This window comes from Elephantulus edwardii, unplaced genomic scaffold, assembly GCF_000299155.1.
Source record: "Elephantulus edwardii isolate Elephantulus edwardi_28Jun2011 unplaced genomic scaffold, EleEdw1.0 scaffold00089, whole genome shotgun sequence".
Lineage (NCBI taxonomy): Eukaryota > Metazoa > Chordata > Mammalia > Macroscelidea > Macroscelididae > Elephantulus > Elephantulus edwardii.
In genome coordinates this window covers 5,574,493-5,600,763 of record NW_006399839.1, presented here as the reverse complement: position 1 = coordinate 5,600,763, position 26,271 = coordinate 5,574,493, and the positions used below count along the sequence as shown (strand labels likewise).

The window sequence follows — 26,271 nt, the reverse complement described above, 5'->3', positions numbered from 1 at the left end:
TAACAAGTTATAAGTACATGAGTCAAAAATTATGGAAAAGTAAAAGAAAAGATTCTTTCATTGTTTTACAAACCCTCCCCCAGGTCCCCTCCACCATGGAGCCCTCTGTAAGTCTTTAAGTGACTCCCTAACACTTAACAACACCATGGTGGCATGGTACATTGGCTGTCGAGCTGCTAACGGGGAAAAAGTTAGCAGTTCAAATCCACCGGTCGCTCCTTAGGAGAAAGGATGGGTAGTTTCCTCCTATAAAGATCTCCGGCCTCATCAGCCCGTGGATGGTCACCGTGAATCAGAAGCAACTGTATGACTCTGGGTTTTGTTCAGTTTAACCAGATCTTCCTATTTAATACATTAATAAACCCACATGTTACTATAATCCATATTCATTTCTGAATTGTTTTGATGGTTTTATTTGGATATAATTGGTTCTTTGCAATCCTCTGTGTTTTAGTTGAGACATTTAAAAAACATTATTCATAGAAGGGGCCTCGTTACATAAGCAAGTGGCCTCTCTGTTCGGCCCCAAGTTGTTTACTTCTTCAGAGCAAGCGGAGAGGCTCATTAGCCCAAAAAAGCCAACCTCAACTTTGTACATATCCAATTGTTTTAAAAATAGCCCCAATAAGCAGATTTTTAGTCACTTAGAGGCTGCTTGGTTTACATACCCCACGACGCTGCACCCGACATCTGTGGACTCTGGAGAAGCTAAAACCCTGTGGTTATGAGAACATTGCTGCCCTTTGAAACTTTCTGACCCAGATCCTCCCCTCGTTGCGTGGAGGGCATTGCATAAGATACATGCAGGTCCCACCCTCTCTCTCCTGTGCCATACTCTCCCTCTGAGGGCAGTGGTATTTCAGTGGTAGAATTTCACCCTCTTGGTTTTGATTCTGGACCAATGCACTTGTCTATTCCTGGAGGCTTACATGTTGCTTTGATGCCAAAGAGGTTTCACGGGCACTTCCATAAGAAGACAAGGAAGAAACTCCTGATAATGTATTTCTGAAAGTCAGCTAATAAAAATCATATGGCTCACGGTTGGGAGCTCTGGCAGCCTAGTGGCAAGGAGTTGTGCTGGAAACCTGAAGGTATGTGGTTCAACCCCACCAGCTTCTCGACAGGAAAAAGATAAGACAGCCCCCTCCTGTGTGAGTTACTGCCTCTGAAAACCTGCTGGAGGGTCAGCTATGAGTTGGTTCCTACTTGATGACACTTAACAACATAGACCACAGTGGCCTGATCTCAGTGCAAAATTGGGTCTTGAAGGTGTCTAACTTCATCTGACTTCCCAGGGGAGAAGGAGAAAATAAAAATCAATAGCTCAAGGTCAGTGACTATGAGATGAAGGTAAGACATGTCGTCACCATCCAATTCTGATACCCATCATCCCTCCCATGACGTTCTCTCCTCTGCTGGATTTTGTCATTCACTGCAATGGCCACACAGAACTCACTACACCCTCCCTCCCACTGCCTCCTCTCTCTCTCTCTCTCTGTCTCCTGGATCTAGAAAGTTCTCAGCATGGGGATCCTGGGTTCAGACTGACATTCTGCTTTTATCTCTTCTTGGTGTTAACCAGGTCCCCCCCCCACCATCATTCTCTAAGGATTCCTAATTTTATTTTTTTAATTTTTTTTTTTAGGATACCTCATTTTAAACTGAGGGACTTCTTTGTTAGGGGTCCATACATAATACTTGCAGTATTATCATGCTATCCAATTCCCTTGGTGGGTCCCAGGCAACTAAATTTGCCTACTTCCACCCAGCCATTTGGTGGGAGTTTCAACGCCATGTGTGAAAGGCTATATAAAAGTAATCCATGACATTGTACCCATTGGGGATCGACCCAGTGACAGTTAACAATGCTACCCTTTCTATCTGTGCTTCATTGACTGTGGATTACAACAAATTGTGGCTGACTCAGAAGAAGGGGAATCCCAGAACACTTGATGATGCTAATGCAAAACCTACACTTACACCAGGAGGCAGTCGTCAGAATAGAGCACGGAAACACTGCATGGTTCAAAATCAGGATAGGAGTATGTCAGGGATGCATCCTGTCTCCATACCTTTCCAGTCTGTGTGCAGAACAGATCATTCCAGAGGCTGGACTGTATGAAGAAGAATGTGGCATCAGGATTGGAGGAAGACTCATTAACAGCCTGCATTGTGCAGATGACACAACCTTGTTTGCCAAAAGTGAGGAGAATCCGAAGTGTTTGCTGCATAAGGTCAAGGACTGTAGTCTTCAATATGATTTGAAGCTCAACATCAAGAAAAACAACGATTCTCACCACTGGGGCCACTGGCAGCACAGTGGTAGATGGAGAAGAGATTGAGGTTGCTACCAATTTCAGTTTGTGTGGTTCTACCATCAACACTCTTGGCAACAACTTGCTCTGTGGGAAAAGGATGAGCAGTCTCCTCACATGTGATTTACGGCCTCTGAAAACCCGCTGGAGGGTCAGCTATGAGTCGGTTCTGACTCAGTCGCACACAACAACAGCAGCAACAACAGCAAATACCATCAATATGGCCAACTTCACTGTGCAGTTGCCATATATGTGGAAGTATGTGTGTTGGTATCTTGCTAGATTGAGCTCACAAGTAAACGAAATCTAGTGCTCATTGTAAACCTCTTTATGCTAATAACTTCTCCCAGCCCTCTCCATGGGCTTTGAACTAACAGCTACAAAAAACCCCCAAAACTGGTAGATTCAGGTGTCAGCTTCTTTTTTCTTTTTCTTCCTCTGTTGCAGATATGATTGGGTAGGTTAAAAAAAGACAGGAAGGAAGAAGAAAGACCTTAAATTAACCACGGAAGAGAACATCAGAATTCCCTTGAAGGTGAATTTAAAATGCAGATCCTAGGTTCCCAAACCACATCCCCCAAATCAGCTTCTCCAGGAGGGGACCCCCAAGACCTTGCATATTTAATCCACTCCCCTAAATGATTCTGATTCACATTAACATCTAGGAGCCCATGCTTCAGGTTAATGGTTTCCAGACCTGGCTGCACATTAGAATGAACACATAGAGATGACTAGGCCAAGCCAATTAAATCAGAATGCCCATGGGTAAGATCCAGGCGCCTATATATTTATATATATTATTAGTCCTTCTTAGGTGGTTCTGCTTGACATCCAGAATTGAGAACTGCTGCTTGAGAAAATTCTTAGACTAGTTAAAGGGTCTCTAGACAATGGAATTGAATGTTTATTGGAGTTAATAGGTAATTTTCTCTCTGGGATTTCATCTTATGTATGGCTTCTCTTTTTTTTTTCCTTTTCCTAGTCTTGGGAAAGAGAACTCTTTTTTTTTTTTTTAACAACAGTCGGTGGGAGATGCTTAGTCATTCAAGTCATGCACTTCTCTCTCTCCCGTGCTGGGCATGATGATTATTAAGGTCCTGAGATTGTCTGGAGTCTGGGCAGAGCTGGATTCTGCCTACTTGTCATTCCACGGCGTCATGGTAATCAGCGGGGCATATGTCTTTGAGCCTTTCCCAAGTACCTGATTTCATGAACTGCTTGGCACAGCCCCTTGTGAAATAACATACCTCTTTTCTTCCCCAATTCAGAGAGATGAAGAAAAAAAAAAGACTAAGAATTGCAAGAGAGCTGCTCAAGGCTGGGGACCAGGCAAGTGTCAGAGACAAGGAGGGATTCTCTAAAGCCTGCAGCAAAGTGGGGTTCTGCAGCAGAGTGGGGAGCAAGTGATACTTTATAGTCAACTGGGCATTTAGAGTAAGTGTTTGGGGTGACATTGGTCCCTGCCTTCCCCCGCCATCTTTATTCCATTTCAAAATTTTTATTATACAAGTTGAACTCATGCTAAACACATTAATTTATTACATATTTGCTTTGCTAACATTGCCCTGATCGAATGAGAATGGTATTATTAGGTGCTGTGGAATCCACTCTTGTCTCAAGAGTGATTCTGTGAACAGAGATCAAAACTTTGTCTTGTCCTATGTCATTGTCTTGGAAGCAAGAGTGGCATCTACTTCCTAAATAACATGCTTCCTGAAACTCTAGGAACTTTGATAAATGAGAATAGTTATAGAAAGGCTTCGGGCCTTTTGTTCATAGTGTCTCTATGAGTCATGCTTGACTCGAAGACAATCAACAACAATAACAACAACATTATTATCACAGTCTCCACTGTGCTCAGAGCCACTGTTGCACTCCCTGTGTCAAGCCATCCCGTTAGGGTTCTTTGCAGCCTGATGTCTTTTTCCAAGGACCAGCCCCTCCTGACAACATGCCCAACGTCTGTGAGAAGGAGTTTTATCATCTTTGCCTCTGAGGAGCACCCTGGGTGCCCTTCCTCCAAAACAGATTGATTTGTTCATTTGTCAGTCCGTGGGGTATTTAATACCGTTTGCTGACACCTCAACTTAGAGGTGTTAATGAATTCTTCTTCAGTCTTCTTTATTAGGAAGCAACTGAAAATACATTCTCACTATTTGTCTTCCATACTTTGGGTATCCTGCTTGAAGAGGAGGTTCCTTGGAGAGGGACTTCATGCTTGGAAAGGTGGAGGGACAGTGAAAGTGAAGGAAGAGGATGGCAGTTGCCCCCCCCCCCCCAAGTTTGACCACTTCCTGAGAAACTTAATAACACCAGAGCTGGTCACATCAAAGACCAGACCAGACAATGGATCCTGGTAAGAGTGTGAGCTTGAGAAAACAAAACAAAAAGCGAAAACCTAACTAAATTAACACACCAGATTCCGAGAAGTACCACCTTAGTCCTCCCCAGGACCTCTATAAAAAGGAAACCCCCCAAACTGCCTGCGTGCCACTTTGATCCTGTCTGCATGCCATGCGGCTGGGTCACTTGGCTTCCCTCTCAGACTGCTCAATAACGGCCTGTTCATTTCTTGGGACCAATTCCTTTCCTTATTTCTCTCCCTTGCACCCTCACACTCTTTTTTTTTATATCTAACAGAAAGTATGACTCAATAGCACATAACAACAACATCAAAATCAGGACCCGAGTTACACATTATTTCAACTCCCATGTCAGCCTGTGATGGACTAGTTAATTCATAGCAACCAGTAAGAGCCAGCCGTATGTGTGTCTTCCCACCTCCATGTTCAGTGACATCGCAGGGGTAGCTTGAAATTGGCCACAGTGAGGGTATATACATCCCAGAAATTGGTAACCAGCAGGTCAGGTTGTTGATTGAAAAAAACCCCAAATCTCTAGAGAGCTAATTGGTAAATATTTGCCATTGGTACTACGTCAGCATAGAAAATTCTTTTAATCCTTTGGACATAAACAAGTTGTTAAATCAGTGAGTGAATGTAATTAAAAGTGTTTATCTGAAGATCAAGGAATGCAGCCTTTGGCATCTCAATTGCATCTCTAAAAAACAAAAATTCTTACCACTGGACGAATAGGCAGTGTCATGATGGATGGAGAGGAGATTAAAACTGTCAACAGGTTAATCTTGCTTAGATCCACAATTAGCACCCGTGGTACCAGCAGTCAGGAAATAAGGAGATGCATTGCACTGGAAAAAGCTGCAGTTAGTGACCTCTCCAAATTATTGAGGAGTAATGATGTCAGTTTGAGGACTAAGGTGCACCTGATTCAGGCCATAGTCTTTCCAGTTACTTCCTATGCATCTGAGAACTGGACAGTAAATGAGGGTGACAGGAAAAGAATAGATGGCTTTGAGTTGTTGTGTTGGAGAAGAGCGCTGAACACTCCATGGATGGCTGAGAGAACAAACAGATGTCTTGGAGATGGTGCAGCCAGAGTGCTCTTTGGAGGAAAGAAAGATGAGGCTTCGCCTCACAAAGCTTTGGCATGTTTCTAGGAGGGGCTAATCCTTGGAGAGGGACATGATACAGGAAAGGATAGAGAGTCAACAAAGAAGAGGAAGGAAGACCTTCAGTCAGGTAGATTGACATGGTGACTGCTGCAAGGGGCTCTTGTGTGTCAGGAAGTGTGAGGATGGTGCAGGATAGAACAGGGTTCAGATCTTTTCTTCATAGGGTTGCTATGGGTCATACTCGACTCAGTGACACCTAACAGCAGCAAAAACAACATCTGAATATCAGCTAAAGTACAGTCTACATGAAATATTCTTTTTATTTAATGTATCCTATAAATTGTATACATTTATGTTATTTGAGTGAAAGTTTACAAAATATATTTGTTTTTCCACCAGTCATTTATGCGTAGTTTGTTCTGTACCATTAGTTACAATACACACAGTATCTGATCAGACTTTCAATCCATATTATCTTTTCCTTCACCCATCTTAATAAGTGTTTATTATTATTCCTTTTTTTAATTTTTTTTATTCTATTCACCTTTATTAATACATGTGCTAAAATGGGAGGGAGATTTATTTGCCTTTCCGTGCCTTGATTTTCCTCAGGTAGAATTCCAGCTCCTTGCCCTCTAGCACATAACCATCTGCATGGCCACACTGGCCTGGCCGGGAAGCAATACATGCAAGAAGCTTGCCCTGTTGGAACTGCTCCTCTAGAAGACTGCTGATTTTTGCATTCTTTTTCCTTTCGTCGTATTTTTTCTGAGTTCTCTTTGATCGCTTTTTGTTTAAAATCTCTTCCTCCTCAGGAGTCAGCTTAGCCCCCTTCTTGCGACCCAGGGTTAGCGCATAGTGGGACTCATACCACTGGCGGTATGGTGTACTGTCAATGAGCACGATGCAGTTCTTCACGAGGGTCTTGGTTCGGACCAGTTCATTATTGGAGACGTTGTAGACAACATCAATTATCCTTGTTTTGCGAGTACAACATTCAGAGCCCCAGGAGAAGTTCCGCACATCCAATCTTAGGGCACGGTACTTCTTGTTGCCTCCTCTCACACGAACTGTGTGTATACGTCGGGGGCCAATCTTAGTGTTGGCAGCCGGGCGTCCCAGCTCATACTTCCGCTTCTTGTGGTAGGGCTTTCTCTTGCCCCCGGTCTTGCGGCGCTTGTGCCAGTTGTCCCGGGAGATGCCCATGGCTCCGCGCTCTATTATTCCTTTTTTTTTATAATTTACACTGTTTATTACATCCCTAGAAAAAGAATCCCAGGATTTTTCCTCCTGTGTGTTTTCATCTTGCTTCCTCGTGGTCCATGATGCCAGCTGAGGTGGTCAGTACAATGAAACCGAACTGATGGAATGGGAGTAGGTTATTCTGCCACTTTTCTAGATCTTTGAGCTGTACATCAAATCTGGTGCTGAGAACGCCACACTTGTTTAACCTGCCTGTGAGGTGGACAGTAAGTTTCCCTGCTCTGTGATCATCAACGATTTCAAATTCGCCAATGTAGCCATGCTTCTTCATCATGGTCAGGAACCAAGCGATGACTTTGGAGCACAGCCTGAGAACCTGGCGCTTGCCTCTCTTCTCGGCATTGTTGATGCTCTTGAGAGCTTCGGCCCGGTCGTTCCTGCCCACCACTGTGGCGGCACGGAACACAGAAAGATGACAGAAGGAGCTATTATTATTTCTTTACGGATTTTCTTTTCCCCTCCTCCATTGCCCTGCCTGTAACCATAATAGAATGATTCCATCAATATGTAAGCGTGTCTTTAGCTTCTTACAGTAAAATTTTAAATGGGATACACTTACTCCTTACTTAGTGACATGCTTAGTTCAAAAGAACAGGTCATTAAGAAAATAGGTATATATGTAACTAGAAGACGAACAAATCAAATGGCAAAACAGAGAGTGACTACCTCATGGCATAACTGCTGGACTACGGCATATCGTAATGGCCAAATTTCATCATTACGTAACTGCCTAACAGCTGAGGATCCCGGCCCAGCCAAGGTGACATGTATGCTGAACCATCACAGCGAGCATCCCTGTTACCTTGAATCTTGACATTTCTTTTTTTTTGTGGCCTTTTTTCTATAATTATATTTTATTAATTTTCATAAACATTCACAGAGATTTTGGGTTTCCATTCATTCATTGTTGCACTATTCTCTCTACCCTCCTCCCAGTTTGTTCTTGTCCAAATGCCACAGTGCTTGTCAAAGCCAGTTCTGATTAATCTTCTTTGTCAGTGTGTCCTTTGCCATTCCCTATCACTCCTCCCTGAGAGAGACTTCACCCTGAGTCATAAGGAAAAGGGGATGGCATATTCTCTTAGCTACTTCCTGCTGAAAAGGGACGCTGTGGGTTTCAGGGTGAAGATCTTCTCTCACTACTCTAAAGGGCCCCTTTGGCAGTAGGAAACACATAGACTATTATGGAGATTGATTTTGGAATTTAGATGCACTCTTATTGATTGTGCTTGGCCGTACATGTTCATATCCTTGAAGATGTATCATGGGGGTGTTGCAACCTAGAAGACACAAATTTGACTAACAAGTTATAAGTACATGAGTCCAAAAATTTTGGAAAAGTAAAAGAAAAGATTCTTTCATTGTTTTACAAACCCTCCCCCAGGTCCCCTCCACCATGTAGCCCTCACTCTAGTCTCCTGTGATGACAGAAATACCTAGTTATATATCTCTTTTAAACAGTTTTCTCCCTCCTCCGTTTCAGTGCAGTATACATTATTGAACCCATCTTACTCAGTCTCTCCCCAACCCCAAGGACAGTCCCATTCTACAACAGTGGCATCATGTAATATTTGTCCTTTTGTGACTGGGATATTTCACTCAGCATAATGTTCTCCAGAGTCAACCATTTTGAATAATATTGCATGAGTTCCTTGTTTTTTAATGCAGCATAGTATTCCATTGTGCGAATATACCACAGCTTCTCTAGCCATTCGTTTGTTGATGGGCACTTAGGTTGTTTCCAACTCCTTGCTATTGTGAACAAAGCTGCAATAAACATGGGTGTGCATATATCTGCTTGGATGTCAGCTATGGTCTCTTCAGGGTATATTCCCAGTAGTGGAATTGCTGGGTCAAATGGTATCTCTATTTGCAACTTTTTGAGAAAGCGGAATCTTGACATTTCTTATTGTCTGACCTGCGTCATTAATGTGCGAAATAGTAGATTTGTCTAACTATCAATTGTAAACATGCAACATCAGATAGGAAGATAGTAAATGAGGAGTCAGCATATTATTCACTTGTCCATTGGTTTCAGTGGATAATGATAATCAGAATTGGTGAGGATGAGAAGCAGAGACTCTCATGTACTGGTGGTGAACGTGTGCACAGTACAGTCCTTTGAGAAGGCGGTTGACAGAGTCATGTGAAAACCCTTAAGCTTTATCCTAAGGAAATAGAGACTATAGTATGTGCTTAAAAACATTCACTGCATAGTGTGAAACACGGTATTTACAAACTCAGCAAGGAAATCAATATAAAATAAAAGTTTAGTTAAAAAGAAAGCAAACTCAAACCATTCACTGCAGCATTTATACACCCGTGGTTCTCCCCTGTGATTGAGTATTGGGTTCACTTAGAGAGTGAAGAACAGAATACCAGTGGTTCTCAACTGGGAATGGGAGAGTAGGGAGCGAGGAGGGCCAAGAAGGGCATTTTCTTTTCAGTGGACAGTCTTGATTGTCACAGCTGAGTTTGGGGTGAAGGGGTGCTACTAAGAGAGTGGTTAGAGGCCTGGTTATGGGTACATTTCTTTATTATCTAGTACTAATATAAAACATACCATAAGCAGATAGCTTTAACACATAGAAATTTATTCTCTCACAGCTTAGGAGCCTGGAAGTTCAAGTTCATGGTGCCAGCAATAGGGCTTCTGTTTCTGTTGGCTCAGAGTCTAGGAGGAAAGTCCTTGTCTCCTTTCAGCATCTGTAGGCCTGGCATACCTTGGAGAATGCCATATGTCTTGGCATCATTCTTTTCCTGGATCAGGGAAGCTCTCAATGCAGTACCTGGGTCCAGAGGACATATTCCACCCTCAGCTCTTCTTTCTTGATGGTAAAATCTTCCTTCTTCCTTGGCTTTCTTCTCTCTCCTTTTATCTCTTGTAAGATACAAAGTGTTGCAGGTCACACCTTAGTGAAACACCCCTTGTAACAGGTCAGAGCTGTGATGGGATTAAAGATGTTACATCCCACCCTTCGTCCTTGTACATCTAATCAGTTTATCATATGACCAGGGATCATTTATGTAAGTGCCACAAAATGTCATCCTGTAACTGTCAAGTGCCACAAAATGTCATCCTGTAACTGTCAAAACCACTGAGAATCATGGCCCTGCCAAGTGGACACGTTTGGAGGGACACAGCTAAGTCCATGGCAGTGTCTCACAGAGCACAGGATACCTCTCCCAAATGAAGATTTAATGGTCCGAAATGTCAGTAGTGCTGAAGCTGAAAAACCAAGAAAAGTATTGGTGTTTGGGAACCAGGCAGGTTTTTTTTAGGAGAGAACATCAGGGTTTAAATCACAGCAGCGACTTCCCAGGTGATTCTTCTGTGCAAACAGAGGAACACTTATTTTCAGGAAATTGGATGCAGCTTATATAATCAATAACAGTATACCAGTTCCATAAATCCTGGCATGTCATTATAATAGAAGGCCATAGAGCAGTTTTTAAAAAAGTCTTACATTTGCAAAACGTGACTGTTAGTCAACCCAGGGAATAGACATCAATAAAAAAAATAATGAAAAGGAAAAAAGACAAACAATTTGACAGAAGATTGTGGAAAGGGCAGGACAAAGCAGTTTCCAGATAAGGGGGAGGGGGAATCTGACATGCAGTGCATGAATATATAAAAATATGATCAAATTCACTAGCAGTTATGGCAATGAAAATTAAAGCAACACTGAAAGGTAGTTTTTCACTCATCATACGAACAAGTGGTTAAAAATTGGTAACATTCGGTGTGGGCAAAAATTAGATCAACACTAAATATTGGTAAAGCAGAAGATGGTACACCCTTTCTGGAGATTAATTTGCTACTGTGTAATAAAATTTAAAAATGTGTAATTACTCCTGTTTTTTGAATTTGCAAAGTATACAAGATTACTAAATCAAGAGATGTATTTTGCATTTTATTAGGTGCTGCCAAATTGACCTCCATGTGAATATGTATTTATCTATCATTTTACTTGGATCCACAGTCAACACTCATGAAAACAGTAATCAAGAACTCAAAGAATGTATTGCATTGGACAGATCTCCTGGCCATGCCTGCTTTAATGTGCTGCAAAGCTGAGATGTCACTTTTTTTTTAAGGGTGAATAGTAATGATAAATTTATTAGGAAGTTACATCCCCAAAGGGATGAACATCCCTGCCTTGGAGGGAAGGCCCTAGTGCATCACTTTAAAGACTAAGATGTAAGGGAGCTGTGGTGGCCTAGTGGCAAGAATCTGCACTGCAATCCCAGAGGTGTGTCGTTCAAATCCACCAGATGCTCTGCTGAAGAAAGAGGGACAATCTCATCCTGTCCCAGTCAGACCTGATTTGACGGTACACATACAAAATTTAGCAAAATTTAAAAAAAATCTTAAAAAACTAAGATGTGCCTGATCCAAGGTGCGGTATTGTCAGGTGCTTCATATGCCAGTGAAAGATGGACAATAAATAAGGGAGGTCAAAGAAGAATTGGTGCCTTTGAATTACGGTTTTGGTGAAGAATATTGAATACGCCATGACTACTGAAAGAACGAACAGATCTGTTTTGGAAAAAGCACAGCCAGAAGCAAGGATGGTGAACGTTTGTCTCCCATGTTGGGCATGTTCTTGGGAGGAGCCAGTGACTGGAGGAGAACATCATGCTTGAGAAACCTCATAGTTCATAGTTGTTACTGTGTGCCACTGAGTCGACTGTGACTCATGGCGATCCTGTGCACAAGAGCTCAGATCCCTGCCCTACCCTGACCCAGTGTCATTGTCTCCGACACACCTCCTCCCACTACCCCAGTTACAGTGTCAATCCATTGCACCCTGGGTCTTCCTCTCCTGTACTGTCCCTCCACCCCTCCAAGCATGATGTCCTTCTCCCAGGACTGCTCCCTCCTGACATCATGCCCAAAGTATGGGATACGGAGCTTCATAGTCCTTGCGTCCAAGGAGCAACCTTGTTTGACCCTCTCCAGGACAAACACGTTAGTTCTCTTGGTTTGTTCAGTTCTCTTCTCCAGCACCACAATTCAAAGGCATTGATTCTTCATCTCTCATCCTTAGTCATTCATTGTGCAGCTCTCTAATGCATAGCAAGCAGTTGCAAAGGTCTGGCCTGGACCAGGTGCACTTTAGTCTCTAAACCGACATCGTTACTCTTCAGCACTCTGGGGAGGTCCCTAATAGCAGATTTCCCTAATGTATTATTTCATCTTTTGATTTCCTGACTGCTGGTGCCAAGAGCGTTGATTGTGGAACCAAGCAAGCTGTAACTGTTAACAACTTCAATCTCTTCTCCATCATAGACGTGGTGGTTATTGTGTATTGTCGAGTTGGAACCAACCCACAGCTGACCCTCCACTGGGTTTTCAGAGAGGGTTAATCACAGGGGGAGAGATTGGCACTCTTTTTCCGACGGAGCAGCTGGCGGATTCAAATCATGTGCCTTTAGATTCGCAGCGATTGAACAACAGTGAGTTTGAGTAGTTTTTTTTTTTGCAGGGGGGTGGGGGAGTTTCCTCTAGTGAACAGTCACTTGCAAAAGACTGTTGATTCCTTTGCAGAAGGTTAGGAGGAAGAAAGAGAGCTTTCTGTCCTAGCAGTAAGAAGTTGTGCTGCTGAGTGGTTGGAATCCTCCAGCTACTCTGAGGGAGGATGATGGGGCAGTGGCCTTCTGTGGGACCTACAGTCTCTGGGTACCTCCTGGAGGGCCCACCTGGAATCTCTTCCACTTTGACGGCACACCACAACAGCAACAGGAGAAAGAATAATAGTCCAAAATTAGGATGGTGCTGTGAGCTGGCTCCTCAGGGGCTCCCAGACTCTCCGTCTTTCAAAGGGATTGTCGGTCTGTAAACTGGTTCCAGTCTGGGAATTGAGAGTCTGTTATTCTCTATTTTGGCAATTCAAGTGAAAGTCCTGTTCACTTGACCTAGAATCCTTCTACTCATTCAGCTCAAGTAAATATTTAGCAGATTTCCCATCTATTTCACTCCTAAGGACACCATGACTAAGAAGCCACCTTCTTAAGTCTGTAAGAGTCATACAGTTCTGATTGCTGCTTTGACGCCGCCGTTCTTCTGGTAATCACAGCCACTTTATTTATAAGCCAATTAAGTGCCTCCACTTGACCCCAACCACACTGGCGTCCAATCAGCCCCGTGGTATTTAGATGCCTTGATTCCGTTAGAAGTGCCTGTGACAGATCTGACGTACAGAAGACAGCAAGCAGGGAGCTCTGATGGCCTGATGGCAAGAAGCTGCCCTGCAATCCCAGAGGCGCATGGTTCGAATCCACCAGATGCTCTGCTGGAGAAGGAAGGACAATCTCCTCCTGTACCAGCCAGATCCAATTTGACTGTACACACCCCAAAAAGGATAAAATAAAATTTAAAGAAAACAACAAACACAGCAGGCACAGGAGTGGAGTCTTCAAAGATGCAAATTACTTCCTCTCCTTTGTGGTGAAAGGTGTGTTTTGTGGGCATTCTGAGGACATCTGTGGGTCCAAACTGAAAAATCCACTCAAGCATGGCGTCATAGTTGAGTCTGGGTGGCAGCTTGGCTGTTCCTGATTCTCCAGTTTGGTACTTGTGATATAATCATTCCTCCATAGAGGGTCAGCAGTGAGCAGCTCATCGCCTGGAAGGTATTTTACACAGAGGTGTGCCCTGCGCTGACTATGTTTGGGTACATGGTGGAGGACTCTCCTGATAATATGTTCAAAGTGAGCAAAACAAAGTCTCAAGTGCCTTTGACTCGACCATGACTCATTGCGACCCTGTGAACGGTGGATGTGAACCCAGCCCCGTCCTGTGCCATCCGTATCTCTGACACACTCAAGCCAATCTGTCAAGTCAAAGTCAGTCACTCAGGAAATCCATCTTGTTGAGGGTTGTAGTGGGCTTCTCTGTCAGTAAACCCAGACTGACCCGACTTCATGATCCCTCAGTCATGATCCTAAACCCTGAATGGCCATTGCTGTACACTCGCTACAGGTTTCTGTGCCTAAACAATTTGGGAAGAGGGAATAGTTCGTTTTGAAGTGTAGCATGCCTGCCAGGCGGAAGGCAGGTGGCTCCTGAGGGTGTGAGAGCTCCTGAATCCCATGATCTGAAGGGCAGGCAGAGGTGGAGGTCACATGCAGGACCAAGTAGACCTGAACTTTGCCAGAATGCCCATATATTTTTTATGCACACTACACCCCCCAGGAAACTCCCTTATATCAGATCACAAAAAGAAGAGTGATTGTATAATGTGAGCATCATGACTGAGCCAGGTTGACACGTAACATTAACGATCACAGCAAGCATGCTGTCCTTCCGCAGGACTGGGACTCTCTTCATTAACATGTCCAAAGTCAGCAAGACAAAGTCTCACCAATCTCTGCTTCTAAGGAGCGTTCTCACTGTAATTCCTTCAGGATGAGTTTGTTTGTTCTTCTGACAGTCCATGGTGTATTCCGTATTCTTTGACAACAGAATCAGAATTCAGATGCATCAGTTGTCTTTCGTCTTCTTTATTCATTGTCTAGCTTTCTCATGCATATGGGACAATTAAAAATACTTGAATCCGGGATACTTAGACATCTCTATCTCTTTGTGTACTACCTAGGCAACACACATATACATAGATAGATACACAGAGAGAATTGCAGTATTAAAGAAATCAAGTGGAGACTAATTTTTAGTATATTGCATACCGATGCAATAGGTCCATCCGAGAGAGGGTGAAACCAAGCTGCTCCTTGGAAGCAAGAATTTTGACACTCTGACATACTCTAGGCATGTTGTAAGGAGGGACCAATCTTTGGAGAGGGACATCATGCTTGAAAGAGTGGAGGGACAGCACAAGAGAGGAAGACCCTGGATGAGGAGGATTGATTCAGTGACTGAGGTAATGGGGGTAGGTGTGTCAAAGACAATGAAATTGGCTCTGGGTAAAGTAGGGTTCAGGGCTGTTGTACATAGGGTCGCTATGAGTCGAAGCGGACTCAACAGCAGCACATAACAAGAAATACATGCTGTTAAACACCATGTAGCCAGACAAATGTAACAGTAAATGTATTTAATGTAATATGTGATACTGTTACATTAAATAGTAAGTTGTCATAAAATAGAGTGTTTAAGAACATTCATACATAAATGTATGCTCTTTTCTCAACCATGGGCATATATTTTTGCATACTTTAAAATGACTTAAAGAGATTACAATATGTAAACAATTATAGAAGACTATTAAGAACATAATAATATCCGTGATGCATATAAAGAAATACTTGGCTCCAAAACAGATTATAATCTTTCAATTTATAAAGAATAATTTTAAAAACATTTGTAATACAATTCCAGGAAAACCCAAATATCAAAATACTGTTTAATGAAACACAATGTGAATTAAGAACAGTGTGAAACACAATGTATATAAACTTTGTATGCAAACCAATATAAATATTTTTTTAAATTCCTTGACTGTTTGGAAGATTATTTTTTTTTTGTGCATTGTTCCTTGTATCTTCCGAATTTTCTCCAGTGAGTTTGCAGTTATTTGGAAATGAAATTTTTTTCAAAAATTATGTTGTTGTTGTTGTTGTTGTTGTTGATGTTGTTTTGCTATGTGCCATTGAGTCGCTTGCAACTCATAGAGATCCTATGGACAACCTCCTCTATCCTGTACCAGTTTTACTGTCTCTGACATATCTTCCCTCATTACCCCAGTCACTGTATCAGTCCATCTCGTTGATGATCTCCTCTTTCTCCATCCCTTCACCCTTCTAACCATGATATCCCTCCTTGCAACATGGTTCCTCCTTACAACATGCTCAAAGTATGCCAGACATAATCTGATGAAGAATGAAGCCCCAGAATCCTTGCCTCCAAGGAGCAGCCTGGTTTCACAGTCTCTAGGTTGAATCTGTTTGTTCTCCTAGCAGTCCATGGTATATTCAACATTGTTCTCCAACACTATAGTTCAAAGGCATCAATTATCTTTCTATCATCCTTGGTCATTATTCAACTCTTCAACACATAGCACGCAGTTGAGAAGATTATGGCCTCAATCAGGTGCACCTTAGTCTCCAGCTTGACTTCGTTGCTCTTCAGTACTCTGGAAGGGTCCCTGACAGCTGCCTTTCCCAGTGCAGTTTGTCTCTTGATTTCCTAGCTGCTGGTACCAAGCATGTTGATTGTGGAACCAAGCAAACTAAAACTGGAAACTATCTCAATCTCTTTACCATCCATAATGATGCTGCCAATTGACCCAGTGGTGAGAACCTTTTCTTGATGTTGAGCTTCAATCCATATTGAAGGCTGCAGTCCTTGATCTTCTGCAGCAAGCGCTTCAGGCCCTCCTCAGTTTCAGCAATGTAATTTCTTTTGAAAGTATGTCACCCTGTGATGACAATGACATGACGCATTGTAATGTGGCACCTGGGTTGGCTCCACCTCACAGCCACCATTTGTGAAGCAGGACACGCTGCCTGTCCTGTGCCAGCCTCACTGTCTCTGCTGTGCGTAAGTAAGCCCAAATACTGCATCATTGTAGTATAGCAATGTGCAAAAATATTTTAGCTGTGAGGACAGTGTTTTCTGTGGTGGACTGTGAAGTGGATCAGCTGGAACAGTGAACCTTCCAGCCCTTTGCTAAATTGTTAAAAATGGCTACTTAGACACACAGCTCCCAGATGCACTCCATTTTTTGGATCCATTTCTCCAACGTGTAAAAGATTGTTTTTCTGCTGCAAAAATCCATTGTTAGCTTTAGCTCAATTCGTAGAGCAGATAATTTCTCCCAGCAGTGCTGAATGCCACTATCTCAGGAAGCAAAGCCCCAAGGCCTTCATTCAGCCTACAGGGCACCAGCTTTTGCTCGGAACTCTTGAATGGTATGAATGGTTTGCAGGCTCAGCTGCTGAACAGAAGGTTGGAGGTTCAAGTCCCCCCCGGAGACACCCCAGAAGAAAGGCTTGGCAAGCTGCCATTGAAAAGTCAGCATTGAGCGCTCTACAAAGCACAGTTCACTGTGACACACGAGGTGGAACCGACTCCACTGCAACTTGAAAAAAAAAACACACAACAAATCAAACAACTTATGTTTGGGGCTCTTTTCTAAAAGAAGAAACATACAAGGTCCCTGCTCCCAAGAAGATGTTTCAGAAGGGATTCCAAAAGATAATAAATAATAAACAGGTTAACAAGATAAATAGGGAATTAAAAAAAATTCAGGGTTGTGTGATAGTAATAATTGTTGTTACCAAGAAGACCCTGATAAGATGGATTGATAGAATAACTAGGGCAATGGGGTAGGTGTATCGGAATCAGTGAACTGGCTCAGGCCAGGGCAGGCTTTGGAGCTACTGTATATAAGGTTGCTATGAGTCGCAGATGACTGGACAGCACACAACAACAACAACAGCAACAACAGGTGCCATTGAGTCAACTCAATGTGACCCCATGTTTGACAGATCAAACTGTTAACCAATCCTGCACCATCCTTACAATATCAGCTGAAGCCTGTTGTAGCAGTCACTATGTCAGTCTATGCTGTTGAAGACTTTCTACTTTTTTCAGGATGATGACTAGACCAACCAGAGGGGACCAATTTTGGATGCAATGTGGACTGTTCCATTGATCTGTATCCCTGAGTAACTGTGGTGAGCAGACCCTCTTGCCAACACAAAATGAAAATTTGGTGTGAACAAAATAAGAGAAACTTTCATTGGATTAAGCCATTGAGATTTTTATGTTGTTCTCTTAATATAACCTAGCCTACCTGAACATGCATCCAAATCACTTGGAGGACATAGTCACTCACACAAGATCAGAAGAGCAGGGCTCTGCAGTCAATGACCTCTTTAAAATACTAAAGAGCAAGGGTGTCACTTCAAAAACTAAGGTGTACTGGGCTGATTGGCAGCATCATGATAGATGCTGAAGAGATTGAGATTGTAAAAGATTTAGTTTGCTTGGCTCCACAATAAACACTCTTTTCACCAGCAGCCAGGAAATTAAAAGATATATTGCACTGGGAAAGTCTGCTGTTAGAGATCTCTTCAGAATACTGAAGAGCAATGATGTCAGTCTGGAAACTAAGGTGTGCCTCATACAGGCCATGGTCTTTGCAATCACTTGCTATGCATCAGAGAGCTGGATAATTACTAGGGATAATAGGAGAATTGATGCCTTTAAGCTGTGGTGTTGGAGAATAGTATTGAATATACCATGGACTGCTAAAAGAACGAACAAGTTAGTCCTGGAGAGGCTAAAACCGGGCTGCTCCTTGGAGGCAAGGATTCTAAAGATTTGTCTGGCATACTTTGGACATGTTGCAAGGAGAAACCAGTCCTTGAAGAGGGATGTCATGCTTGGGAGGATAAAGGGACAGTGCAGGAGAGGAAGACCCTTGATGAGATGGATTGATTTAGTGACTGGAGTAATGGGAATAGGTGCGTCAGAGATAATAAGATTGGCACAGGATAAAGCAGGGTTTAGGGCTGTTGTACATAGGGCCGCTATGAGTTGCAAGCGACTTGATGGCACATAACAACAACGTTTGCCTAATAAAGATGATGGTAGATTTTGAACTCAGACCCTCTATGTTCAGAGCTCTTGTAACTATGTCCTATCTCAGATTGCAGGTTCTGTTCCAGACCCCCACAATAAAGCGAATACAACAATAAAAAAACAAACAAACAAACAAACAAAAACTAAGGTGTGCCTCACCCAAGCCATGTTGTTGTTGTTGTTATGTGCTGTCGAGTCGCTTGCAACTCAGCAACCCTGTGTACAACAGCCCTATATCCTGCTCTATCCTGTGCCAATCTTCCTGTCTCCGACACAACTATCCCCTTTACTCTAGTCACTGAATCAGTCCATTAAATCAAAGGTCTTCCTCTCTTGTGCTGTCTTGCCACCCTCCCAAGCATGATGTTCCTCTCCAAGGACTGGTCTCTCCTTGCACCATGTCCAAAGTATGTCAGATGAAGCTTCAGAATCCTTGCCTCCAAGGAGCAGCCTGGTTTCACCCTCTCTAGTATGAACCTTTTTGTTCTCCTAGCAGTCCATGGTATATTCAATACTCTTCTCCAGCACCACAGCTCAAACTTATCAACTCTCCTTCTGTCATCCCTAGTCATTGCTCAGCTTTTTGATGCATAGCAAATAATTGCAAAGACCATGGCCTAGTAGATCAGGTGCACCTTAGTCTCCAGACTGACATCATTGCTCTTCAGTACTTTGGAGCGGTCTCACCCAAGCCATAGTATTTTCAATTGCTGCACATACATGTGAATGCTGAGCAATGAATAAGGAAGACGAAAGAAGAATGCATGCCTTTGAATAGTGATGTTGGCAAAAAATACTGAATGTAGTGTAGACTGGCAAAGGAGCTGTATGGCATAGTCTGTAGGGATTTCTATGCCAACCCCAAGGTAGCACCACTTTACCGGTTCTAATCCACCGGCAGCTCAGAGTGAGCAACACAGGCTTTCTCCTCCCATGTGATTTACAGCTTCTGAAGACCCACTGGTGGGTCAGATGTGAGTTGGTTCTGACTTGAAGGCAGTCACTGACTGACTTATAGAATGTCAAGAGGACACACTTGTCTTGGGAGAGAGGCAGCCAGAGTGCTCCTTAGAAACCAGCATGGCAAGACATTGTCACACATGTTATTGTTGTTGTTATGTGCCATTGAGTCGCTTGCGACTCATAGCGACCCTATGTACAACAGCCCTAAACTCTGCTCTGTCCTGTGCCAATTGCACTGTCTCTGACACTCCCATCCCAATTATCCCAGTCACTGAATCAGTCCACCTCATAGAGGGCCTTCCCCTCCTGCACTGTCCCTCCACCCTCCCAAGCATGATGTCCCTCTCCAAGGACCGGTCTCTCCTCACAACATGTCCAAAGTATGTTAGACGGAGCCTCAGAATCCTTGCCTCCAAGGAGCCAGCCGGTTTAACCCTTTCCAGGACAAGTCTGTTTGTTTTCCTAGCAGTCCATGGTATTCTCAATACTCTTCTCCAGCACCACAGCTCAAAGGCATCAATTCTCCTTCTATCCTCCTTGGTCATTGTCCAACTCTGATGCATAACAAGTGATTGCAAAGACCATGGCCTGTATCAGACTCACCTTAATCTCCAGAGAGACACCATTGCTCTTCAGTACTTTGGAGAGGTCCCTAACAGCAGACTTTCCCATGGCAATGCGCCTTTTAATTTCCTGGCTACTGGTGCCAAGACTGTTGACCGTGGAGCCAAGCAAACTAAAGCTGTGTACAATCTCAATCTCTTCACCATCCATCCTGATGCTGCCAATTGGTCCAGTGGTGAGAATCTTTGTCTTCTTGACATTGAGCCTCAATCCATATTGTAGGCTGCAGTCCTTGACCCTCTGCAGCAGGTGCTTCAGGTCCTCTTCAGTTTCAGCAATACTTTGGCATATTATCAGGAGGGACCACTTCTTGGCAAAGGACATTATGCTTTGAAAAGTCCAAGAAAGAGAGGAAGACTCTCAGTGTGATGTATGGACACAGTCATTGTGATTGGGAGCCAGAGCACCGAAGAGCCTGTGAGGAAGGCCGAGGACTGGGCAAGGTTTCATTCTGTTGTTTTGCTGCTGTAAGTTGAAGCCAATTCAGTGGCCCTAACTGCAGCAACAGCAAAAGCTCAGAAGGTAGGAAGAGAGGATAAAGAAAGATGAATGGAACAGAGAGAAAGTGGGAAGAGTGATGACACAATGTCGGGATTGTGATCAATATTGTGAAACAAAATATATAGGAACTACTGTTGTTGTATGCCATCAGGTCAGGACTGACCACAGCTGACGCTCCAGTGGGTTTTCAGAGGCAGTGAATGAAAGGTCTGGTGGACTAGCGGCAAGAAGCTGTGCTGCCATCCCAAGGCACACAGTTCGGGGCCACCAGCTGTTCTGTGGGAAAAGATGGGAGAAGGATGACAATCTCCTGTGCAGTTACTGCCTCTATAAACCCACCAGAGGGTCAGTTTTGGGTGGTTCCAAGTCTACAGTACAACAACAACAACAACAAATGACATGGCAGGAGATTATTCATCTTCTCCTGTGGAGCAACTAGTGGATTTGAACCCTGTGCCCTTATGATTGCAGCACAGCTTCTTACCACTAGGCCACCAGAGCTCCAATAGTTGAATAGAATACCAATCTGCTCCATAAACTTTTACCCAAAATCACAATTCAAAATTGTGTTGTTGTTGTTGTTGTTATGTGCCTTCGAGTCGTTTGCGACTCATAGCGACCCTGTGCACAACAGCCCTAAACCCTGCTCTATCCTGCACCAACCGCACTGCCTCTGCCACACCCATCCCAAAAAAAATTTACTGTCACGGGGAGGGGGAAGTAGTTCTTGCAACAACAAGATTACAAATTCCTGGATTACAAATTCCTGCGTGACATTGATGTTGCTGGTCTAGGGACCACACTTAGAGAGACGAGGTGACTCTTGGACTCTTTCTTCCTGAATGGGTTTGCATTTCCAGATCAACAGGGGAGTGTAGTGTAATGGTGCTGAGGATTGTGGGAAGGAAAGAGTAAAGGGGGGCTTTCCCAGTGGCTGCTGGGAGAAGACAGAAGTAATTAAGAACAATGGCTGAAGGAAGTGTGGGAACAAGGAACAGTCAACACCAGAAACATGAGCAGACAGGCAGGAGAACAGGAGTAGGTACAAAGGGCTACACCTAGGTTTGATAGATGATACGTCTACATTCGTTATTAGTATGTCCTCAAGTAGCAGCTGGGATCTTAAAAGCTGTGAGGAGAGACTTGGTTCTAGAAGCCTGTGAGAACCGGCTTGAGAGACCTTTTTCTACGAAGATGGCACTGAAAACGAAGAAGGAAGCTCCTGCCCATCCCCAAACAGAAGCTAAAGCAAAGGCGTTGCAGGCCAAGGAGGCCGTCCTGAAGGGCAGCCACAGACACACACACACACACGCACACACGCACACACGCACACACACACACAAAATCTGCACGATCACCCACTTTCTGGCAGCCTAAGATGCTGAGACTCCAAAGGCAGCCCACATACCCCAGAAGAGCGCCCCCAGGGGAAACAAGCCTGACCACTGTGCCGTCATCAGGTTTCCCCTGACCACCGAGTCAGCCATGAAGAAGATAGAAGATAACAACACACTTGTGTTCATTGTGGATGTCAAGGCCAACAAGCACCAGATTAAACAAGCTGGGAAGAAGCTCTGACACTGATGTGATCAAGGTCAGCACTTTGATTGAGTCCAGCTGGCTAATTCTAAATTTAAATTTCACCACCACCAACAACAACCAAAAAAGCTGTGAGGAGCTAGCTAACAGACAAATACAGATCTTTCTCTATCTGGAACAGAGAAGAAAGAAGAAAAGGAAAGCTGTTTTGAAACAATTAGTTCAAAGGACTAATGACTCAAAACCCCTCCACTTCTGTGGTTCTGAGACCAGAAGAAGTAGATAGTTCTAGCCAGCTACCACCACCATCCACTCTCAAAGAAGACATAGTACAAAGCTCAAAATCATAAAAATGGTCAGCTTACTGGTCTGATAAAGATTCATGGGATCCTGAGTCTATGATTTGTTGTCACCGTTCATATTTGGACCAAAATTCAATCCCATAGCTCAACTTTGTGTCAAAAAATAACAACAACAGCAACAACAAAAGTTCTCATTGCTGTCAAATTGCAATGAACTCATAATGACCCTCCAGCAGGTTTTCAAAAAGCTATAAATTGCACAAGTTGCCCATCTTTCTTTCATGGAGCAGCTTAGTGGATTTGAACCACTTGCTTCTGGGTTGGCTGCACAACTCCTTACCCAGGAGGCCACCAGAGCTCCCTTGTCAAATAACAGACAGGCTTGTAAGGGAATGAATGAGTGCCAGGGAGGCACTCAACCTTTAGAACCAGCCACAAAAGAGCAACATTTCCCTGTGGATAAATGGAGGTGTTAATTTCAAGGAGGACGTGAGAATGGGTGATTATATTGTGGATTTTATAATTAATGCTAGAAAGCAAAATGTATATGAATAATTGAGTAAAAAAACACATTCTGTTTTGTGTGTGTGTGTGTGTGTGTGTGTGTGTAATTGAGACGATAACTCGGAATACATTGCCTATGACAAGGATGAAGGATTTGTCCCCTAGATGACAGGAGTGCAGCTGACTAAGGTCCTCAGCTGTCATCCCCCTGCAGGGACTGCCTCTCTGGAAGAACTGTCATGCTCAAGGTCACAGCTCCACCCCAGGAGCCCACATCCAAAGGCGGATGGGGGCAGAAAGATCTGACCCTTCTGGAATAATTCTGAAGGATCCTTGAAGTTCTTGAGCCCCCCATGGAGTGAACTAAGGCTTTTGACGAGGCTGCCTGAAAGCTCAGTTTCTCTCAATCCTGTGTCCTTCCTCTCCTTCCACATGTAACCCTCCTAAATGTCCTGCTTGACCATCTCCCATCTCATTACCTGTGTCCTGGGAACCCAGCCTGTTGTGCTGGGTTTCACCTTGTCTCCTGTGGACTTTTCAATGAACTTACATGTGAAAATTGGACAGTGAGCAAAGATGACAGGAGAAGACTTGATGCCTTTGAGTAGGGGTGTTGGAGAAGAGTGCTGACTATCTTGTGGACTTCAAAAAGAACAAACTAAGGGAGCTCTGGTGGCCTAGTGGCAAGAAGCTGTACTGCAATCCCAGAGGCGCACGGTTCAAATCCACCAGATGCTCTGCTGGAGAAGGAGGGGCAATCTCCTCCTGTACCAGTCAGATCTGATTTGAAGGTACATACACACACATCGCCCCCCACAAAAAAAAAAAATTAAAAAAAGAACAAACAAATTAAAAAAAAAAAGAAGAGCCAACAAATCTATCCTGGAAGAAGTGTAACCAGTTGTCCTTTGAGAAAAGGAAAAAAAAAAGACATTATACTGAGAAAGGATGGAGGGTCAGAGAAAGAGAGGAAGAACTTCCACGAGGTGAACTGACACAGTGTCTGTAACAGGGGGCTTGAGCGTATCAGAGACGGCGAGGATGTTTCAGGATAAGGCAAAGTTGAGATGTGTGGTTCTTGGGTCTCTGTGAGTCACAGTTGACTCAATGGCATTGAAACAACGACTATGGGATGAGTAATGAGCCCAAGCCTCCTCCTCCTCCTCCCTCTCATAAGCTTTGATAAAATCTGCATTGCTCACTCATGATTTTGTGAGAGTGCTTTTGTGTAGAAGAGCTTAAAGAGGGAAATGAGGTCACAGCTGACCGTCCTAAGAATGGAAATGAAATTAATAGTCGTGAACATGTAGTAGATAATAAGTAAGTGCCGCACTAAACTGAGCTGGAAACTAATAAAAAAGGAGAAGCAAAGGGTATTGGAAGTTATCTTAGGATAGCTATTTGATTTATTTACTTTAGACCCTGGGCCTCGAGGCACCTGCTCATTTGCATGCTAACTCCTGGTAGTTGATTCTATTTGTGGACATGTGGAAAGAGCAATATTCAATTTTTGGACAATTTAAATATTTTTTTTAAAGCCAGCCACTAATGAGATCGCTGTACTGTCTCACCATAATACATGCTCTCTTCACTTAAGTAACTTTTAGAACTTTAAAATGCCCCTGGCTTTTCTTTAGGCTGCTCATCCTGGCCTCTCAAAAGCCCCGGTGCCACTCTTAGGTGTTTAGGTGGAGGATATATGATTGAGTATGATTTAAGAGCTCACTGTGGGACCAGAAGTGAGGGTCTTCACTGCTGCTGCCGTGTCCTTGAGACTCTGACTACTTACCTCTTCAAAGTCAGAGACAGGTAATCTCTGCATTTGGTAAAGGAGTGGGCTAGTTAGGAAGAGGAAGACCATCAATGAGCTGTATTAGTTATAGCAATGGGAATAATGTTTGAAGACTAAAGGGAAAATTTCCAATTAGCCAGCAAGCTTATTGCATTCTTTTGTATGCAGGTGACTAGACTGTTCTGTGAACCAAGTGGTGTAATGGCTAAAGACTCAGTGTGGCAGTTTGAACCCACCCTTTTCTGAGAAAGAAATACCTGGTGATAACTGCCGTCTGGATCACACAGTGGGGTATAGTGCAACAGCACTAAAGAGTGGCAATGAATTTGCAAAAACCCCACACAACCTGCGTGGATCTAGAGGAAAGTGCCCTGAGTGACATCAACTCAACTTGTCGCCGTCAAGTTGGAGCTGACACACAGCTGCCCCTTTACTGGGTTTGCAGAGGCTGGAAACTACACAAGAGGAGACTGTCCATCTTTTCCCCCGTAGAGCCCTGGATGGATTTGAACCACCTGCTTTAGGGTTGGCAGCACAACCCTTTACCCATTAGGCCACCAGAACTCCCTAAGTCAGTCACAGAAGGACAATTATAAGACCACCACTATAAAAACTGGAAGAAAGACTTTTTTCTACCCTACGAAAAATACGTCCAGCACAAGAAAAGACGATACTGAAAGAGAAGCATTGGCACAGGGACTGCACCAGTGGGCTTGAGCAGGGCAGAGAGGGTGAGGATGGCACAGGGCAAGGATCCAAGGTGTTGTTCATAGAGTTGGCTTTGAGTCCTAGTGGCTTGAAGGCACCTAACAAACAACAATGGTAGGTTTACATAGAGATAGAATCAGTCCTCGAAGGTTGCTAGGGATGGGGAGGGAGGAAGAGGGGAGTATAAATTTATCAACAGATAAAAAACGTAAAGGTAAAGGAGAGTTATAGGATATGATATGATATAGTATAGATATATATGATATAATATAGATATATATGAGGTGTGTGTGTGTGTGTATATATATATATATATATATATCTCACATTATAATTAATTATATAAACTTAAAACTCAAAACCTCATTGCTGTCAAGCCAGAGCTGTCTCGTAAATGACCCTCCAGCGAGCTGTAAATCCCATGGGAGGAGAACTTTTCTCTATGGAGCTGCTGGTGGATTCGAACCTCCTAGAGGTGCCACCTTATGTAACAGTGCAGCTCCCTACAGACTACACTACAGGGACGGCCTGGTTTTATGAATTTGTAATTCATGTTATAAAACAAAGTATGTATGAATGATTGACTGAAGACTCAATGTTATTTGAAAACATTTGCCCCACTAATAAAAATTTAAAATATTACAGCCCAGGCTGCCAACATGAAAAAAAGGCAGTCGTTAGCCATTGTTGTGGTTGTCAGTATCAGCAAATAGGTTCTGAATTACAGGGATCCTCAGTTG

General features: G+C 43.4%; 2 pseudogenes; both read right to left on the bottom strand.

Moving 5' to 3' along the window:
• Nucleotides 1–6,366: 6,366 nt before the first annotated feature.
• Nucleotides 6,367–6,993, bottom strand: LOC102855925 (annotated as a pseudogene).
• A 55-nt stretch (nt 6,994–7,048) lies between these two features.
• LOC102860934 lies at nt 7,049–7,745 on the bottom strand (annotated as a pseudogene).
• Nucleotides 7,746–26,271: the final 18,526 nt, after the last annotated feature.